The sequence below is a fragment of the Panulirus ornatus genome, chromosome 17 (genome assembly GCF_036320965.1).
Source record: "Panulirus ornatus isolate Po-2019 chromosome 17, ASM3632096v1, whole genome shotgun sequence".
Classification (NCBI taxonomy): domain Eukaryota; kingdom Metazoa; phylum Arthropoda; class Malacostraca; order Decapoda; family Palinuridae; genus Panulirus; species Panulirus ornatus.
In genome coordinates this window covers 37,480,797-37,490,243 of record NC_092240.1, presented here as the reverse complement: position 1 = coordinate 37,490,243, position 9,447 = coordinate 37,480,797, and the positions used below count along the sequence as shown (strand labels likewise).

Genomic DNA, 9,447 nt, shown 5'->3' with positions numbered 1-9,447 from the left:
CCGCTTCCATGGTTCCATCCGCTGCCAGATCCACTCCCACATATCTAAAACACTTTACTTCCTCCAGTTTTTCTCCATTCAAACTTACCTCCCAATTGACTTGACCCTCAACCCTACTGTACCTAATAACCTTGCTCTTATTCACATTTACTCTTAACTTTCTTCTTTCACACACTTTACCAAACTCAGTCACCAGCTTCTGCAGTTTCTCACACGAATCAGCCACCAGTGCAGTATCATCAGCGAACAACTGGCTCACTTCCCAAGCTCTCTCATCCACAACAGACTGCATACTTGCCCCTCTTTCCAAAACTCTTGCATTCACCTCCCTAACAACCCCATCCATAAACAAATTAAACAACCATGGAGACATCACACACCCCTGCCGCAAACCTACATTCACTGAGAACCAATCACTTTCTCTCTTCCTACACGTACACATGCCTTACATCCTCGATAAAAACTTTTCACTGCTTCCAACAACTTGCCTCCCACACCATATATTCTTAATACCTTCCACATCGCTATGAACAGAGGAAGAAAGGCCACATCCGCTCACACTCAGTCTCTCGCTGTCATGTGTAACGCACCGAAACCACAGTTCCCTATCCACATCCAGGCCCCACAAACCTTTCCTTGGTTTACCCTGGAAGTTTAACATCCTGGTTCAGTCCACTGACAGCACATCGACCCCAGTATATCCCACACACACACACACACACACACACACATATATATATATATATATATATATATATATATATATATATATATTTATATCATTTTTTTTTTATTATACTTTGTCGCTGTCTCCCGCGTTTGCGAGGTAGCGCAAGGAAACAGACGAAAGAAATGGCCCCCCCCCCCCCCATACACATGTATATACATACGTCCACGCACGCAAATATACATACCTACACAGCTTTCCATGGTTTACCCCAGACGCTTCACATGCCCTGCTTCAATCCACTGACAGCACGTCAACCCCGGTATACCACATCGCTCCAATTCACTCTATTCCTTGCCCTCCTTTCACCCTCCTGCATGTTCAGGCCCCGATCACACAAAATCTTTTTCACTCCATCTTTCCACCTCCAATTTGGTCTCCCTCTTCTCCTTGTTCCCTCCACCTCCGACACATATATCCTCTTGGTCAATCTTTCCTCACTCATCCTCTCCATGTGCCCAAACCACTTCAAAACACCCTCTTCTGCTCTCTCAACCACGCTCTTTTTATTTCCACACATCTCTCTTACCCTTACGTTACTCACTCGATCAAACCACCTCACACCACACACTGTCCTTAAACATCTCATTTCCAGCACATCCATCCTCCTGCGCACAACTCTATCCATAGCCCACGCCTCGCAACCATACAACATTGTTGGAACCACCATTCCTTCAAACATACCCATTTTTGCTTTCCGAGATAATGTTCTCGACTTCCACACATTCTTCAAGGCCCCCAGGATTTTCGCCCCCTCCCCCACCCTATGATCCACTTCCGCTTCCATGGTTCCATCCGCTGCCAGATCCACTCCCAGATATCTAAAACACTTCACTTCCTCCAGTTTTTCTCCATTCAAACTCACCTCCCAATTGACTTGACCCTCAACCCTACTGTACCTAATAACCTTGCTCTTATTCACATTTACTCTTAACTTTCTTCTTCCACACACTTTTCCAAACTCAGTCACCAGCTTCTGCAGTTTCTCACATGAATCAGCCACCAGCGCTGTATCATCAGCGAACAACAACTGACTCACTTCCCAAGCTCTCTCATCCCCAACAGACTTCATACTTGCCCCTCTTTCCAAAACTCTTGCATTTACCTCCCTAACAACCCCATCCATAAACAAATTAAACAACCATGGAGACATCACACACCCCTGCCGTAAACCTATCTTCACTGAGAACCAATCACTTTCCTCTCTTCCTACACGTACACATGCCTTACATCCTCGATAAAAACTTTTCACTGCTTCTAACAACTTTCCTCCCACACCATATATTCTTAATACCTTCCACAGAGCATCTCTATCAACTCTATCATATGCCTTCTCCAGATCCATAAATGCTACATACAAATCCATTTGCTTTTCTAAGTATTTCTCACATACATTCTTCAAAGCAAACACCTGATCCACACATCCTCTACCACTTCTGAAACCACATTGCTCTTCCCCAATCTGGTGCTCTGTACATGCCTTCACCCTCTCAATCAATACCCTCCCATATAATTTACCAGGAATACTCAACAAACTTATACCTCTGTAATTTGAGCACTCACTCTTATCCCCTTTGCCTTTGTACAATGGCACTATGCACGCATTCCGCCAATCCTCAGGCACCTCACCATGAGTCATACATACATTAAATAACCTTACCAACCAGTCAACAATACAGTCACCCCCTTTTTTAATAAATTCCACTGCAATACCATCCAAACCCGCTGCCTTGCCGGCTTTCATCTTCCGCAAAGCTTTCACTACCTCTTCTCTGTTTACCAAACCATTTTCCCTAACCCTCTCACTTTGCAGACCACCTCGACCAAAACACCCTATATCTGCCACTCTATCATCAAACACATTCAACAAACCTTCAAAATACTCACTCCATCTCCTTCTCACATCACCACTACTTGTTATCACCTCCCCACTTGCGCCCTTCACCGAAGTTCCCATTAGCTCCCTTGTCTTACGCACTTTATTTACCTCCTTCCAAAACATCTTTTTATTCTCCCTAAAATTTAATGATACTCTCTCACCCCAACTCTCATTTGCCCTTTTTTTCACCTCTTGCACCTTTCTCTTGACCTCCTGTCTCTTTCTTTTATACATCTCCCACTCAATATATATATATATATATATATATATATATATATATATATATTTTTTTTTTTTTTTTCTTATACTTTGTCGCTGTCTCCCGCGTTTGCGAGGTAGCGCAAGGAAACAGACGAAAGAAATGGCCCAACCCTCCCCATACACATGTACATACACACGTCCACACACGCAAATATACATACCTACACGGCTTTCCATGGTTTACCCCGGACGCTTCACATGCCTTGATTCAATCCACTGACAGCACGTCAACCCCTGTATACCACATCGCTCCAATTCACTCTATTCCTTGCCCTCCTTTCACCCTCCTGCATGTTCAGGCCCCGATCACACAAAATCCTTTTCACTCCATCTTTCCACCTCCAATTTGGTCTCCCTCTTCTCCTCGTTCCCTCCACCTCCGACACATATATCCTCTTGGTCAATCTTTCCTCACTCATTCTCTCCATGTGCCCAAACCATTTCAAAACACCCTCTTCTGCTCTCTCAACCACGCTCTTTTTATTTCCACACATCTCTCTTACCCTTACGTTACTTACTCGATCAAACCACCTCACACCACACATTGTCCTCAAACATCTCATTTCCAGCACATCCATCCTCCTGCGCACAACTCTATCCATAGCCCACGCCTCGCAACCATACAACATTGTTGGAACCACTATTCCTTCAAACATACCCATTTTTGCTTTCCGGGATAATGTTCTCGAATTCCACAAATTTTTCAAGGCTCCCAAAATTTTCGCCCCCTCCCCCACCCTATGATCCACTTCCGCTTCCATGGTTCCATCCGCTGCCAGATCCACTCCCAGATATCTAAAACACTTCACTTCCTCCAGTTTTTCTCCATTCAAACTCACCTCCCAATTGACTTGACCCTCAACCCTACTGTACCTAATAACCTTGCTCTTATTCACATTTACTCTTAACTTTCTTCTTCCACACACTTTACCAAACTCCGTCACCAGCTTCTGCAGTTTCTCACATGAATCCGCCACCAGCGCTGTATCATCAGCGAACAACAACTGACTCACTTCCCAAGCTCTCTCATCCCCAACAGACCTCATACTTGCCCCTCTTTCCAAGACTCTTGCATTTACCTCCCTAACAACCCCATCCATAAACAAATTAAACAACCATGGAGACATCACACACCCCTGCCGCAAACCTACATTCACTGAGAACCAATCACTTTCCTCTCTTCCTACACGTACACATGCCTTACATCCTCGATAAAAACTTTTCACTGCTTCTAACAACTTGCCTCCCACACCATATATTCTTAATACCTTCCACAGAGCATCTCTATCAACTCTATCATATGCCTTCTCCAGATCCATAAATGCTACATACAAATCCATTTGCTTTTCTAAGTATTTCTCACATACATTCTTCAAAGCAAACACCTGATCCACACATCCTCTCCCACTTCTGAAACCACACTGCTCTTCCCCAATCTGATGCTCCGTACATGCCTTCACCCTCTCAATCAATACCCTCCCATATAATTTACCAGGAATACTCAACAAACTTATACCTCTGTAATTTGAGCACTCACTCTTATCCCCTTTGCCTTTGTACAATGGCACTATGCACGCATTCCGCCAATCCTCAGGCACCTCACCATGAGTCATACATACATTAAATAACCTTACCAACCAGTCAACAATACAGTCACCCCCTTTTTTAATAAATTCCACTGCAATATATATATATATATATATATATATATATATATATATATATATATATATATATTATCCCTGGGGATAGAGGATTAAGAATACTTCCCACGTATTCCCTGCGTTTCGTAGAAGGCGACTAAAAGGGGAGGGAGCGTGAGGCTGGAAATCCTCCCCTCTCGTTTTTTTTTTTTAATTTTCCAAAAGAAGGAACAGAGGGGGGGCCAGGTGAGGATATTCCACAAAGGCCTAGTCCTCTGTTCTTAACGCTACCTCGCTAACGCGGGAAATGGCGAATAGTTTAAAAGAAAAGATTATATATATATATATATATATATATATATATATATATATATATATATATATATATATATATATATATATATATATATCCGTTGTCTATTGAGAACGCTTCATCCTCTTGATGCCTGGACGGTGCAAATCTAAAGAAAAAAAGCCACATCATCGGAGTTTCACATCCAACATCTGGTCATTTGCTCTGCAAATCTACATTAAGAACTACACAACTGCAACTTCACATCACGATCTACCGCACACCTACAACTTCATGTTACGAGCTACCTCACACCTACAACTTCACGTTACGAGCTGCCTCACCTACAAGTTCACGTTATGAACTACCTCACACCTACAACTTCACGTTACGAGCTACCTCACACCTGCAACTTCACTTTAAGAACTACCTCACACTAACAACCACGTTGCGAGCAACCTCAAACCTACAACTTCACGTTACGAGCTTCCTTGCTTATAACTTCCCCTTACGAGGAACCATATATCTGTACCACCAACTTAGCAATACACAACTTCACAATACAAACAACACATACAACTTCACGTTATGAGCATTCAGACATGTTCAACTTCATGTTACGAAGTATCACATACCTGCAAATTCACGGTGCGCGCATCCACAAACCTTCTCCCTTACACTGCGAACTACCTACATGCATACCACCGAGTCAGGAACTAACATACACCAGCAACTTCAGGTTTCGAGACATTTGACATGTGCTACTTCATGTCACGAGATACCACACGCCTGATACATCATTACGAGACATGACACACCAGCAAAATAATATGGAGCTACTACAACCGTGCAACTTTCATAAAAAGCTTTCTACACCCTTGCAATTTTACAAAAGGGGCTACCACACCACTGTGTCTTCACATCCAGAACTCCTACATCCCTGCACATCATATTAGGAGCCCTACAACTTCACATCTAGAGATATTACACCCCTGAACTTCATATCAGAAGCTACTTCCCCTGAAACTCCACACAATGAGATACTACCCCTGAAACTCCACATTAGGAGATATTACCCCTGAAAGTTCACATAAGGAGATACTGGCCCTGAAACTCCACACAATGAGACACTACTGAAATTTCAAATAAGGAGATACTACCCCTGAAACTTCACATAAGGAGATACTACCCCTGAAACACCACACAATGAGATATTACTCCTGAAACTTCACATACGGAGACACTACCCATGAAACTCCACACAATGAGACACTACTCCTGAAACTTCACATAAGAAGATACTACTCCTGAAACTTCACATAAGGAGATACTACCCCTGAAACTTCACATAAAGAGATACTACCCCTGAAACTCCACATAATGAGACACTCTCCTGAAACTTCACATATGGAGATACTACCCCTGAAACTTCACATAAGGAGATATTACCCCTGAAACTCCACATATGGAGCTAATAAACCCCGGCACTTCACATCAGGAACTACTTCACCCCTGCAACTTCATATAAGGAACTACTACACCCCTGCAACATCACACCGGGAGCTAGTACACCCCTGCAGTCCACATCAGGGGTTGCTAGACTCATGCACTCCACATAAGGAACTACTAAACCTGCTATTCCGTACAAGGAGCTACTACACCCTTGTCACTGCACATAGGGAGCTACTACATCTGTGCAGTTCCACATAAGAAGCTACTACATTCATGTACTTCACATTACGAACAGCAATACATGTGAACTTCAAATTACGAGCCACTACATATTCCCATATACTGAGAGCTTCCACATTCAACATCGCATATGGAACATTACATCCCTCGAACATCACACAATGCTTTCAGATTCTAGGTACTCAACACTGCAAAACACTAGACATCAGCAATACAGAAATGATCATACTTCAATATCTTTACTGGGTGCTGCAACTTCAGTTTGATAAGAGTATTCTCAAAAGAAAAGGGATATGATCTAAAACAGCGGGGTGCCAGAATCTGAGTATTACGTGATATTCCTAAATATATCCCACTTGTAAAATCTTTGGATTACGAACTCCACAACATAGTTACCCAGTATGTTAGTTTATCGTTTTAACGCTATCAACTTCACAACCCTTAAACTATCTAGGTTAGATAAGGTATGTGTACGTTTCTATCATGTAATCAACTTCCGTGTTAACGGCCTCTGTTGCGGGGATACTGTTAAGAGATAAGAATCGTCGTCTGTAAGACTAACCACAGCCTAGCATTAAGCTGCACCAGGGACACCACATACCGGCTGACACAACTGCCAAACTCCTGCAGCTCCACACTAGTAGCTGCCATATTTGTGTGTAACATTATAGGCTACCACATCACGGGACTTCACGCGATGCATTACCATAACCCTAGTACTTTACAGCATAAGTTAACACTTTGGAATTTCACATGAGCTTCTAAATATATCCATGGAACACAGAAGGGTATTCACGTTATAAACACCACGCCCATGGAGCTTCACCACTACAGCACACTTCTGAAAGTTCTCACACCATGTGAACATGCAACAAGAACTTTACTAATACGTACGGAAGTGTGATTATATAAATTCAATGCGCTTATCTATCTTTGAACAGTTCCTGTGCAACAAGTAACGAAATTCTACACCACAAATGAATGGAGACTTCCGGCAAACTCTTACAGACTATACATAGCAGACGCCTGTGACAGGAAAGAGAAATATCAGTTCCCATTTTGAGGTAAGCAGTTACGGCCGTAACTAAGACCATAAAGTTTGGAACCTCTGCTTCGACGTTGATTTTATCATCGATATCATTAACACCAATCTCTCATCACTGTACCGCACAATAATCTATCTAGAGCACAGTTTCAATGCACTGATATATATTTCAATTTCAGAATGCCAAAGTAACGGGGTGCGTCGAGTTGCCATTTCATAATTTTATTTTTTTATACAAAACTCGATTGGCCGTTGATTTTCTTCATTACGAAATCGTTTTACGAACCCTACAGACGAATAATACACCTTGCACTGTACAAAAGGTCAACTACCTGTACATTCTACTGTAAATAAATAAATGTTAGAATTTTTAAATTTTGTATCTTCCATACCCGCGTGAAACACTTTGAAATAGTCTACTGTGGGAAACGTGATCTAAGTTACAAAACCACTCTTTCAAACAAGCTCATATTCACTATAGATGAAAACTGATTCACTGAATCTAACATCGCTAGAGGGGGAAAAAAGTATTGGGCACATAAATGGCTGGGTTGCTGGGTAATGGCTGAGGGGGAGTGTGGGGCGCGGTCCAAGACGGTTAACCCAACCTTCACACACACACACACACCCTAACCTTCACAACCCATCCCCAAAAAGAGCGTATAAGCCGTATCATACTGAGATTTAATTCCCCCAGTAACAATTATAAACTGTGCTGGTGCTTGTCTGACAACACAACAGCTGTCAGCATACTAGAAGAGCGAGGGAACGAAAAACAGGAACAAAATTGGCGTGCATCAGACGAGGCAACAAATGTGGCAAGCCGGTCCTTCCTACTCACCTCAACTTCCGTCGATTTTCTCTGCAGTTCGTCTTCCCAGGCAGTTACTTCTTCCACGGTTACCACTCGAAAGTTCTCGTTACACTAAATCACTTGACACCGAATTCCTGAAATATTTCCTCACTAGTACACAAAATCCTTTATAAAACACAACCTCGCGCGGGAAAACCGGTTTTCTTTAATCATCCCCCTCTGAAGAGACAAGGTAAGGAGTCCGTAGAGAGTCTGTCAGAGAGAATCACATAGACAACTGATTCCCAAGTAGAAGAATCCACTGTCGAAGGTTGGCCAGTGCGGGAACCAGCGGAGCGTACGAGCAATACGTCTGGTTCACACGTCAGACCCTCGCACACTGACTCGCGTCGCCGCCTCAAACACTCATAAGGCAGCCGCTTCCCGCGCAAGGCCCACACCACATGTCGCTGGTTTCTCTATTATGATATCGTTTAAACTATTCTTTGTCCTTGATCTATGACTGTGCATCAATGGCCAACATATAGCTCTTCATATTCCAATAATCTAGGTTAAATCAATTATTTTCCAGGGCCTCCTCGGACAAAGATATTTCGTCTTTAATGGCTTTTGGTGACGGGCCTGCCAGACTGTGGTAGACGTAGGGGTGGAAAACAGACGGTCCTTGGGGAGGTATTACAAGGTCAGTCTACCTGAGCCATATCAGTCTACCTGAGCTACATGCACCAGAAACGCTACTCGCCATGATGATGTTAATAGTGGAAAATACAGTAAACACTCAACGTAAACAGATACTTTCGAGTCAGGAAAACATTGAATTTGTCCTCCGGGAGAGGAGAGCAGGTGAGCCGTGTTGCGCGGACGACATCCACGACCACAACACAACCCCAAGCGTGACTACTTTCCATCACCGTCACGCTATCATCGCTTCATCACATCCTCTTATAACTCCCTCCCTTCCTTCCAGCAACCCCACACCTTACTCTCAGCTGAACCAACTCTCACACTGCACACCTATCATTCATAACTCACACCATTTCTCTAAATAACACTGGAATTTGATAGTGGACCACACCCCTCCCTCCTCCTCCTCA

The 9,447-nt window shown here is 43.1% G+C and overlaps 1 protein-coding gene across 1 annotated transcript in view; it reads right to left on the bottom strand.

Annotated features, from left to right (window-relative positions):
* Positions 1-8,754, bottom strand: part of LOC139754425 (very long chain fatty acid elongase AAEL008004) — a 467,896-nt gene extending 459,142 nt beyond the window's left edge. The window contains exon 1 of the mRNA XM_071671703.1: positions 8,381-8,754. The gene's annotated coding sequence lies outside the window, so the exon portion shown is untranslated. The remainder of the gene's footprint in view (positions 1-8,380) is intronic.
* Positions 8,755-9,447: the final 693 nt, after the last annotated feature.